This window comes from Mus caroli, unplaced genomic scaffold, assembly GCF_978045245.1.
Source record: "Mus caroli unplaced genomic scaffold, Mus_caroli_1 scaffold_1, whole genome shotgun sequence".
Lineage (NCBI taxonomy): Eukaryota > Metazoa > Chordata > Mammalia > Rodentia > Muridae > Mus > Mus caroli.
Window position 1 is genome coordinate 101,438,654 of NW_028227256.1, and position 12,431 is coordinate 101,451,084.

Below are 12,431 nucleotides of genomic sequence, written 5' to 3' on the forward strand. Positions count from 1 at the left end.
TGAGCAGAGCTTTAGCCTTCCCGAAGATTTTCCTATCCCTGGGACTATCCCTGGGACTAGTGACTGAGTCCTTATTAGCAATCCTGGTGTGGAAGGGGGTTGGAATGATTCACACTGAACAGATGGAGGTGCCAGGGAGCAAGAGATAAAGACCTTAGAAGCTGGAAGTGGCAAAGAACTGAATTATCCCCTGAGGCCTTTTGACAGAGCATATCACAGTAATTCACTCATTTGAGGACCACTGAAAGATATGTTTGCACTTTTGACCTCTACAAATGAAAAAATAATAAAATGATAATTGGCTGCCATAGTCATGAGAAACCAATATACCTGTAGGTGCCTGGGGACAGATGCCTAGTCAGTGACTGGCTTTCCTAATAGCAATACTGCCCTCTTTTTAATGTATGCATATATCAAGAGCAGAATTCCATGGATCCTTTTTTGCAAAAACAGAAACAATACACTAATTACTCCTTTTCTAGGTGAAACTTATATATTTTAGGTGACACTTGGATCCTAAATCTCATCTTAAATATTTATAATGAGAGAAAAGTAAGTATTGTTTTCAAGCATAGGCAAGATGCTCCATAATTAAGCCTGAATTTCCTCTCATTTCGTAACGGGTCGCACTAACTGTTCTCTAAGTTACTCCTAGCTCTATGATGTTAAGTTGGTACCTACATTGTGGCCCTGAGTTAAGTGAAGAGCACAGGTGTAGATGCATTTACTTCATGAGCAGATCAGCTTCCATGAGTGCTGTTTTGGTTGATTATCTTAATTACTTTACATCAGACCTATTTCCTCTAAAGAGAAAATTTAGCTACAAATCAGCAAAAGTTACTTACCATCCTCTTGCCTTTTCTCTGTGACTTAGTTGCATATAGTGATTTTGCAATATGGTTATCATGTTATCATGATGAATCAATTAATATCCAAGTAAACAGTATCTTTGAAAAAGTGAAAAGATATTTTGGATGTTTCAAGGAAGAAGCGCATCTGTATTTTCAAGGACGTATGTAATAAATATCAACCACTGGAAGACAGAACATAATTTAAAATCCTCATGTTGAATTCTCCGGAGAGAGATATCATTTCCTTCAGTCCTGTGACTTTTCCAGGTGAGTCTATCTGAAGTAGCATTCCAGCCAGGAAATGGAGGGTTTTCCCTTGAAGCTTTCGGCACATAGTTTAAGTTAACGAGACATGGCAATAGCAGGTGGGTAATTCGATGTTTCACACACAATAATGGGCCAAAGGCTAATTACTATTCACTGCAAAATGAATATAAAAGTACCAATTATGCTTTCATCCTAGTAGATGTGATGTATTAAAAGCTATCAGCTTTCCCTTCTGTAATAACAGCTTTTGTCTGTTTGTACCAGGATGTACAAAAGAAAGATGGATCTGAAAGTGGATCTCCAGGATTTTACATCAGAAAAACACTGGTTTCTCTCTGCCCCTTCTGCTTCAGAGACATGAGGGACATATGGTGCCTGTGGCCCAGTAATATCACATGAATATGTTGCATTTCTCTCTCTCCCCCTGCTTGTGAACCCATGCCAAATTAATACAAGGATTTCATTCAAGGATTTTCCCTTTAAGTACTCCTCATGTCACCTGTGAGCCGCAATAAATACAGAATTCAGCAGGTAACATTTCAATGAGCAATTTCAGGCTGCCAGACCTGAGGAGAGACAGCTGGCTAAACTAAGTGTTCATCCTCTTCATCTTTGCCAAAAGCATCCAGCAAACATTCAAACAGGATAAATCAACCTTGCTTTATCTCTACCAAAAACTGGAGAAAAGTCATGTTCGTACATCACACACACACACACACACACACACACACACACACACACACACAGATACACACACACCAAAGAAAGAAAGAAAGGAAGAGAGAGAGAAAGAGTGAAAGAAAGAGAGAAAGAGAAAATAAAATACAGTGATCAGTGTTCAAAGGTACTGCTATTGTGGAATAATTGCTTAGAAGTAAAAAGAAAAGCTGATGTGATATAGCAAAAAAGAAACTCATGATTCCCTTACACAGGAGAAAGAAAGCAGAAAAGGAATTACAGGGGATTCTTTTTTCAACTCCAGGAAATGAAAATAACTTTGCCTTTGTCTGCCAAAATCCTACCAGTTGAAGGTATCTAAGATATACTTTCCTTGTGAGCCTCTAAGATTACATAAAAGGACCATGCCATGCTGTCTAGATGTCCTCTCCTATTATTTTTATTAGATATTTTCTTTATTTACATTTAAAATGTTATTGCTTTTCCTAATTTCCTCTCCCAAAACCCCCTATCCCCTCTCTCTGCCCACCAACATACCCACTCACACTTCCTGACCCTGGCATTCCCCTACACTGGGGCATAGAGCCTTCACAGGACCAACCCATTGTTGACCAACAAGGTCATCCTCTGCTACATATGTGACTGGAGCCATGGGTCCCTCCTATTCTTGATTATGTCTCAGCTCCTTGGGTATAAAAGTTCCTTTCCCATATAAGCTGCCATTGGTCTATCGATAATTCCATCTTTAATTTCCTAGTATTCTTGCAAGAGGCCAGCAAGTTCCTTGCCATGCCTAAGTTGGATAAACCCAAAGGTATTACCCTGGCAGTTTCAGGATTTTTTACATGTGTCAGATGGCTGGCTATTGGGCACCTATGACAGAAGTAGAAATATAATGTTGCAAACAAGAGTTCATTTATGTGCAGGCAATACAATGTTTTCCACTTACACAAACTGAAATTCGCCGAACATGATAAAGATAATTTTGTAGGGTAGAAAGTCTTATATTTAGTCTTCAAAGATATTTCCCTGAAGTGTTTCTATTTTGCTTCAATGATTACCTCTTTAAGAATCGACTCAGCTGTCAAAATCTTAAAAGTCCAATTTAAGTTTACCTGGAACAAGATCCAGTTTAACATTTCTTATTCTCCAAGCTTTTCGGGGTCTCAAGGTAGAAGCTATAACTTGCTGTTTCTCTAACTGACAGCTTCTACACAGGACCCAGGCATTGCACTAGGTTAAGTTGGTATCATCACCAATGATATTTAACCAAACTTGGCCTGTCCACCAGGCCTCCCTGCTATTAGTGTTCAGAACCACTATGCAGCTGCTGAGAGACCAAATTTTTTGAGTTCAGACTCCATCTCAGAGAACCTGACCTAAGGTTGAACTCAAGTTAACTAACAGGTAAGTACCTAGCACCAGTTTCCAGGTTATTCCTCCAACAAATCCAGCATCAAGCACCAGGCTCCAGGTTATTCCTCAACAAATCTGCATCTCAAGGTTACAATCCTGCCCCTGGCACTTTACTTTCTAGGAATCACCAATCAGGAAGAAAGCAGAAATTAAGTTTATGGTTTGGATCCCAGAACCAACCAATTATGTTAAAGGCCACAGTAACACCCCCCCCCCAATTAGATGCTTGCCAGGCTAGAAATACTCACCCCTCACTTGTCATTTCCTATAAAACCTTGTCCTGATGAGTGTTTGGGGCTTTTCTCCACCAAAACGATCCTGTGGGTCAGCAGTGAGTTAAGTCCAAGTTCCAGCTGTGAATTAAGACTCTGATTGTTCTTTTGGGGTTAATGAACACTTCCTAGTATTACACTGCCAGTATACCTGTCCATCAAGGGTAGATACAATTGAGATATGTAATATGCCTGAGCCTGACTAATTTCAATCAAGCATATGCCAGACACCTTGAGAGCATCCATGAGTACATTTATAATACAAAGTTATCGAGGTTTCCTAATGCATTCTACCCTGTGGCTGCTGCAATCCAATACTGATTTTATTTAGAGCAAGAAAAATTACTGCATGGCAAACTTTAAATTTATATTACATAAAAATTCAATATTTTAGGGATGCTTTTCTGCAAATGTATTACAAAAATACTGTTGCCACCAACCTAGCCATAAAGCTGAAGTATTTATGACTTGCCCCCACTCTTTACACAATGAATTTTCCTCATCAAGATAAAGTTGTGGGGCATCTAGCTTTGTGAGTTTCTCTGGTGCAAGAACTTTGTTTGGTTGTTCTTTCACCTAGCTTTTAAATTTCATCTAAATCAGGCATTACTGCATTCCAACCCCCATCATTCTTAGCTTGCATCCTGGTTTTATGCATCTGTGTCTGTTCACAGAGATTACTGGGGTTATTGATGTGTTTTTAATGTAAATATTCTCCCTTTGTCATGAAAAGGGAAATTACAAAGACATCAAGTAGTATTGAATATAAATAAGCCTTTCTCACCTCAGCTAATACTGAATTTTTTTCAGCGTAGTAAATAAACCACTAAAGACTATGATAATGTCAAGGATCCACTGTCAGATGCTAGGTGAGGCAAGACAATACAGCAAAGATTATAAAATGCCAATGACTCTTTTGAGTGCTGTCATGGTTTGCCTTCCACTGGGACTCAGAAAGCTTGCCTGGCTGCTATGAACAAGGCTCCAGAGCCATTACAATACATACACCAATAACTTAATACACAGCCTAATAATTCCCCAGTTGTTGGAAAGATGACCAAGGTGTTACCAGTAATGCTGTGCTTCATATTTCCAATTAATTTCTCTCAAAGCTATAAGACACGGAAAGGTGCACTATTCATTTTAAACAACCCACCATGCTGACCTTGCATCTGAAAGCCCTTGTGAACATACACTCCTGTGGAAAGAAAATGTAGAAAGCAAGAGCAAGGGAAATATGTTCCTAATCAGGCTAAACTGTACGTCATGAACAGCTGTGTATGGTCTGCAAAATATTTACTACCTAAAGTCTGCTGCCCCCTCGAACACAAACATGAAAGTCACGTATGTGACCCTGGGTACTCTGGATTATAGAAAACTGAGAATAAGAACTGAAACAAACCTTTTAACCAGGCAAAGCGGTCACGGTGTGATTGCTCTAGAACTCACCTTAGGAAGAAATTCCAAAAGACACACTGAGATGATTGAAGTGACCATTTTTTTGTTTTGTTTTGTTTTGTTTTGTTTTGTTTTGTTTTGTTTTGTTTTGTTTTGTTTTGTTTTGTTGGGAGGAGGAGAGACAGGGTTTCTCTGTGTAGCCCTGGCTGTCCTGGAACTCATTTTGTAGACCAGGCTGGCCTCAAACTCAGAAATCCACCTGCCTCTGCTTCTGCCTCTGGAGTGCTGGGATTAAAGGCATGCTCCACCACCCCTGGCTTGAAGTGAGCATTTTAATGAGTCTTTTTTAAAGGAATGATTCCAGAGACAGCCAGAAACCAGAGAAGGAAGGCTAAAATAGAGAAAAGCCTAAAAGGGGACCTGAGATTAAGCCCTAGCTTGGACTTCATTCTATAGCAAGTTCAAAGGTAAAAATTACCCTTGTGAGTTGGTTCTACTTCTAAGCGTCAATTACTGGTTGGGAAGATAGGTACAATATATAAACTAAGCACTTCATGCTCTCTAGAAGGCAAGACCTTGCTGTAGCAAGAACAGGATTTTTAAAAGTCTCAGATGTGTACCTTTCAAAGGGAAGTATAACAGAGCTCTGGCTATGGACATGGGAGACCATAGAATGTCAGAGGAGCACCCTGAGTAATCTGAATGCATCTCAGAAGATACAAGGCATGTGTGTAGGTGGTGACAGAAGGATTTCCTTATGAGTGGCAAAACATGACTTATGAAGCTTATTAGACACCTCTGTGCCACTTCAGTATGGCGATACCCCTCTAACCCCAGCATGCAGCCAAGAGGAAATAACATTAAACATTAAACATTTACAGAACACCATTATAAAAATACAGTTAGTCAAATAATTTTATTAAATACTTCATAATTTTGGATCATAGTCCTATCTGAAAAAATAAATAATACAGGCCCAAAATGGTCTAAAAACAGAATAAAAACTGTATGATCCAAAAATCCTTAGGTCAGAAAAAAAAACCCTCAGGAAATAGGGGACATGGAAGTTGTCACCTATACTTTATTCTAAAGCCTTTAGAATTCCTTCCTCTCCCAGCTCTTCAGCTACTCACACAAGAGAAATGTGCAAAAAACAGACTTCCACACAAAAAGATACATGTGGCAATATGAGTGGAAGACAGGTGTGCTGGAGGGGGCTGGTTCAACTTCTATGGATTTCGATGTAAAATGTCTGCCACAGGTCCTATGCTTGAATCCTTAGTCCCCACCCAGCTGTTAGTTGTACTATAATTGATATAGTCATCTAAATGGAGCTCATCACTAGAGCCCAAATGCACTTAGGGTTCCTGCTCTACTAAGATGGGATCTAGTTCGCACACAGCATTCACATTGTGATGGGTTTTCCCTCTATAAGCAACATAAACCCATTCCCCCTTTACATTGCTTCCTATCAAGTAGCTGGTTATAATTGTGGAAAAAGCAGCTGATACACAGGGAATCAGAAGGGCATCACAACTGGAAGGACAATGGCAATGGGTCACCCTTCTGTGATTTCAGTTTTTCAAGCTAATTTTTGTTTGTTTGGTTGGTTGGTTGGTTTTGTTTTTCGAGGCAGGGTTTTTCTGTGTAACCCTGGCTGTCCTAGAATTCACTCTATAGACCAGGCTGGCCTCGAACTCAGAAATCTACCTGCCTCTGCCTCCCAAGTGCTGGGATTAAAGGTGTGTGCCACCACTGCCCGGCTCTAATTTTTAACTTAAAACAAAAACTTAAGATTTCTTAATTTGCTCGATAGCACACAGGTTTGTGCCTGTGTATTTTAAAACCTTGACTGTCAAACTTGAAAGTAGACAAATATGACCTGGGATATGCACAGAGGAGCTCCTTTCCAGATGATTCATGGATGCTGTGTGTACAAAAGGAGAACTGAATCCCCAGTGGGAACTCTGATGTAGATCAAATTAACTGTATCTGCAACAGTTTAAGAGTAGTAGAAGGAAGGAGAATTGTAATCAAATTATATTGTATTAGAAAAGAATCTACATTTAATTAAAAGAAAAAATTTATGGGTTAAAAAAAAACAAAGGGAACAGACAGAACCCACTTTTATTTAAGAATCTTTGCCTTGGAGGAGAGAATGATGTGGAAGGGCAGAAGGCAGGGGGCAGCGGAGGACAGGAAAGAAAGAAGGGAGAGGAAGGAAAGGGGGGAGAAAAAGACTATTCACATCAAGACTGACCCATTGACAAGTGAATGCTCTCAAACATAGCTGTATGCACATCGTTTTGTGTCATCACTGGTCTAGGTTTGGATGCTAAAGTTATCAATTTCAGATATCAAATACACTGGACTAGGTCCAAATGCATTTTAAAATACAAATATGTGCACTAATTCAGTATGATTTTCTTTTTAAACAATTTCAAAAGGAGTAGGAGGAAGAACAATCCAGTTTGCTGGCCAAGTTCTATTCTGGAATAATTAAAATCTGCCTGCTTAAATTCTATTTCATGAATTCCACTCACTACTGGAGTTTTTGTTTCATTTCCTATTCTAAGGACCACTTTCTAAAACCTTGTGCCTTTGACTCCATCAGGTGACACTCTGCAGCAATTCAAATAAGAATTAAAAGATACTTGTATATTGATGATGTATATAAAATTATATTCAGTTAAAATGTCAAGTTCAGCTTTGATTCCAGAGCTTTTAAAAGTATATTTCAAATGTTTTTATACTTGAATCTTATAAATATTTTTATATTGGCAAATAAATTAATATATGTAACTAATTAAGGATGCTTCTCATCATTTAGATGACTAGCATCTTGACATAAAAAAGGAAAACTTGTGCTCTTGTGGCTGGAGCTGTCTGTCTGTCTGTCTGTCTGTCTGTCTCTCTCTCTCTCCCTCTCTATGTCTTACTGTCTTCCTTTCTCTTTCTTTCTTTCTTTCTTTCTTTCTTTCTTTCTTTCTTTCTTTCTTTCTCTCTTTCTCTCTTTCTTCTTTTCTTCCAGAAAAATTTCATGTAGTCAGCATAAAAACTTGTTTCCCTTCTGTATAGAAGGATTTAAAAATATTTTGTGTACATTTATGATGGAGTCAATGCAATCAATACGAGGAAGAATGGGTGCAGGGATTGAATGACTAAGTGGCTTGGGGCAAAATGAATGGCAAACAAAGAAAAATAACATGGTCCCTAATTGGAGACCAAAAGTAAACGGTTCTGCCATATGGCAAGCAGGGCAATGGACACTTACAGCCGTTAGAAGCAAGCGCACTCATTTTAATTTATTATAATACATTTTGTCTAAGTATAACAAAAAGGTTTCTTTTGACTGGTGTTTGCTATTGTGATGCAGCAAGAATGATCTGTTGTAGAAACAGAAGGCAAGATTCCAAAGGGACAGCATCAGACTCTGGGAATAGAAAGATAAATAAAGGCAGCTCACCAAGATGGCTGATTTACAATGCTCCTGAAATCTCATGTTCTAAGACAGAACTGTACCATACATTGCGTATAAGCTACTGTTACTCCTCCTTTAGCTACTGTCTTACTTTTGGCAACAGTAACACTCATGTGTCACTTAAAAAAAAAAAAAACCTAACCCTCCTTTCAGGCTTTGGGTTTTTGTGCTTCCAGGTATATTACCAAATTCTTATTAAAATTTATTCTTTGTAATATTGATGTTTAAAATATAAGCATAATTACCATGAACCCAAAGAAGTCTTCCCTGAATACAGATAAATATAACCAAAGGCAAAGGAGTTTAGAAATCAAATGGTGCATGCTAAACTAGCATTAATATATTCACATAGAAAATACTCTAGTTCTCTCCTTCACATTTACAGAGTTTTGCACTTTAGAGATAGTAAGATTTTTATTGGGAATACAGTAACCTGGCCTAGCAAATCAGGAATGTTTAGAAAACAGAAAGGTGGAATAGAGGACTTCTAGTCGAGAAATTGTAGCTTTTTCATTTGAAAATGCTCGATGATGTCTTGGTTGATTGAAATTGCTAATCAAAGCAAAAGAACTGTGATTCAAGCAATTACAGAGCAAATGTGGTTTCTTATTTTTGAGACACATGGTGAATGTCTAAGCATTATGTTATCAAACCTTTGAAGCACTTCTCACCTTATATGTTTTTAATTATTCACATTTTTTTCTTCTTTCTTTCATCCCTATTCATTGGCTACCTACCTAAAAATCACAATAGTATCTTCTAGATGCTTTTAGCTTTTCCCCTTGGAATGTTTTAGATAAGATTTTGAGAGCACTAGACAGATGGCTCAGTGAGCAAAAACACTCTTTAAACATACATGAGGACCAGAATCCAGATCCCAGGGCTGTCCACACACACTTGTGGCACTGTGGGAGGCAGTCACTGTGGTATCTATCTCCTGGGCTCACTAGACATCAGCCTGGAATCATGTTCAGTGAAAGGCCTTTCTCAGAGGAAAGAGGTTGAAAGTGACAGAACAGGATTCAAGATGAATTTTCTCCTGTGGCATCTTTAGGCTTACACAAGCATAAGCATCTCCAAGTACATGTGTACACATGACCACACAGACTCATGGATACACACAGCTTTCTCACCCATGCTAGTAAACACACACACACACACACACACACACACACACACACACACACACCTCTTGCACATACACAGCACACAAAGGCAGGCAAAGAGAAATGTAGAGTCAGAGACAGAGTGAAGGAGAAAGAACAAACTTGACACATGAATTGATAAGTTATGTGTGGATTGATTGATACATAAATAGATAAAAAATAAGCAAATTAATAAGTGGCAGTTGTGGTGTCCAGGATACAGAAGGAAATTGGTGCATGATGATCAACTGGGAAATGTTTTCAGCTGAGTAAAGCATTACTATGAAAATATCTCTCAAAGTCTAAGTGAAATTTTACTGGATTTCATGCTAACATTAACAATACACCTTAAACTTACTTAAGACATAAAACTGCTATTCCATTGTATACTCAGCTTGCTTGTTCCACCTGCCTTTAAGAAAACAATGTAACAGCAACCCATCTTACTTGCTTTGATTTCCAATTAATCAACTTTTATAACATAAGGTAATGCATATCTATAATCCTGTTACGTACTCTTCCTGCCCCAAGAGTAATTTATGTGTGTTTATGTTTATGAGTATGTTATGATAATAATTTGATGAAAGCAGAAAATGAGCTGAAATCAGCCTTCAATGTCCACCATAAGTGTTTATCAAAACACATCAACACTGATTGATAAACAATGATTTTGTAATACCTTGTCATCTGTGTCAGTTGAATTCAGCTACAATCAGTGACTTAGTCCCCTGTAAAACTCAGTTAAAGACTTTCTAAAAGTATCCCTCCTTCCTTTCCTACCTGATGCTACCTGTGATGTTTGATAAATACGAAGCAAAATCATTTGTTAGGGAGGAAAGATAGACAGACACAGATAGAAGGAAAGATTCCCAAAACAGCATTCAGCAGGTACTGATTCAAATTGATGTGGCAGACTGTAAAAGACAAGAGAAGACAGAGGAAGAGCAAAGTAGCGAATTTAAATCTAACCTTACTCTTGTTCAAATGACACCAAGGGGAAGTAGTTTGAAAACTGTCCTTAATGTGACACTGACAGAGGTTGGATGCAGAAGAATGAGACAAACATGGCACACTCTTGATACTCACCGGTTAGCGGTTCTTTGAAACAGCTCTTGATCTGGGATTACCTTTTGAGTCCTTTCATTATAAGGCAAAGGACATGTACTCCACACCAACTGAGAGGGCAATGGTTTATATTTGGAAAGGGGGATAGATCTCAGAAATGTATTCTAGTTTTTTTTTTCTTTTGTTCCTGTGGTCAAACATAATGACCAAAACAATTAGAGAGGAAAAGGTTGATTTCATCTTATGACATCCAGGTCACAATCACTGAGGGAAGTGGGGAGTTGATGGCAGTAGACTGAAAGCAGAGACCATGGGGGAACTGCCTATGGCTTCTTCTCCTGGGCTTGCTTATACTGGTTTCTTATATAACCCAAAGCTATCCAAGAAAAGTGGCACTACCCATAGTGGTTGGGATCTTCTCATGCTAATCATCAATCAATAAAAAGTTCCACAACCTTTCCCACAAGACAACCCAATGAAGAGAATTCCCAAATGGAGATTCCCTATTTCCACATATCTCCGGGTCAAGATGTCAAAAATCAAGGAGCACAATATCCCTAGGGACAAACAAATACCCAAGCATTAACTGCATGCTATTTTCCAGGAGCAACTAAGTCATGGTCAAATGTCATTGAAAGCTACAATCCCATGTCATCAGACACAGATCACAGTCATCTATTGGATGGAACACAGGGCCCCCAATGGAGGAGCTAGAAAAAGTACCCAAGGAGCTGAAGGGGTCTGCAACCCTATAGGTGGAACAACAATATGAACTAAACAGTACCCCCCCAGAGCTTGTGTCTCTAGCTGCATTTGTAGCAGAAGATGGCCTAGTCGGCCATCATTGGGAAGAGAGGCCCCTTGGTCTTGCAAACTTTATATGCCCGAGTACAGGAGAAACACCAGGGCCAAGAAGTGGGAATGAGTAGGTAGGAGAGCAGGGAAGTGGGAAAGGGTATAGGGGACTTTCGGGATAGCATTTGAAATGTAAGTGAAGTAAATACCTAATAAAAAATTGGAGAAAAAGAAAGAAAACCCAGTCTTTGCATTTAAGATTCAATGAACATAAATCAAAATACCATTAACACTCTGCAAATGACTCTGATAAAATCTTGGTAATCTAAAGTTTTATCTTTGCCAAAATCCTAGATGAAGCAATTCTAGATCTGAGCTTGAGGAAAGATAGACACAATATAAATGGACAATAATAAAAATAAGTAAGACAGACATCCAAAGACAGGCACTGAAAGATCTTACTGGGCCATTTACCTGAATAGGATAATAAGAAAATATCTACAGATAAAAGCAACATTCTTCTCAATAGGTGATGTTAGGCTCTATCTGCTTCTTAAGTAAGTAATGGATTAACCCCTCTAGATGTAGTCAAAGGAGGGTATCTGAAAAAGACACTGTACTTTAAAAGTCTGTAAAAATAGTGAAAGTACAAACTAGAGTTGTGTTGTTAGCTTTATTCCTTAAATTGTTGGTTGCTATTGATGACTAGTGTTCCCAGATTTTAAAGTTCATGGAGTGTGGGGAAATCAAGTCCCTTTGGTAAATGATTCAAACAGTGAAGGTAAATAACTTTAGTTATCAAGAGATGTGTCATCATAAGTTTCAAATAAGGCTTTACATATTTTTTTCAGGTATAAGTAAGCAAATGGTATAATTTATACCCATGAACTAGAATTTTGCACACATCTGTACCCTGAAAGTTCAAACAGACACACAAAAACTGATTGGAAGAAAAGAGTCTGCAGATCTTTCCCTGGTGAGAACTACAGGTTGCATGAGGCTAAACTTTTCCATGCCAGAAGGTTTGAAATGCTGAGAAAGGTCAAAATCACCTTGGACCTCC